Source organism: Cryptotermes secundus, unplaced genomic scaffold, assembly GCF_002891405.2.
Source record: "Cryptotermes secundus unplaced genomic scaffold, Csec_1.0 scaffold295, whole genome shotgun sequence".
In the NCBI taxonomy this organism is placed as follows: Eukaryota; Metazoa; Arthropoda; class Insecta; order Blattodea; family Kalotermitidae; genus Cryptotermes; species Cryptotermes secundus.
Window position 1 is genome coordinate 771,577 of NW_019729213.1, and position 234 is coordinate 771,810.

The following is a 234-nucleotide window of genomic DNA, read 5'->3' on the forward strand; positions in this document are numbered from 1 at the left end:
TGAAACTGCTATTGCAAAATTTAAACGGTATAAATCGCCAGGTAGTGATCAATTTCCAGCAGAAATTTTTCAAGCAGGAGTGAAATATTACATTCTAAGATCCACAATCTAATTACTTCAATTTGGCATAAGGAAAAATTGCCTGATCAGTGGAAGGAGTCTATTATTGTAACAGTTCACAAGAAGGGTGATAAAACTGACTGTAGTAATTATCGAGGTATATCACTGCTATCA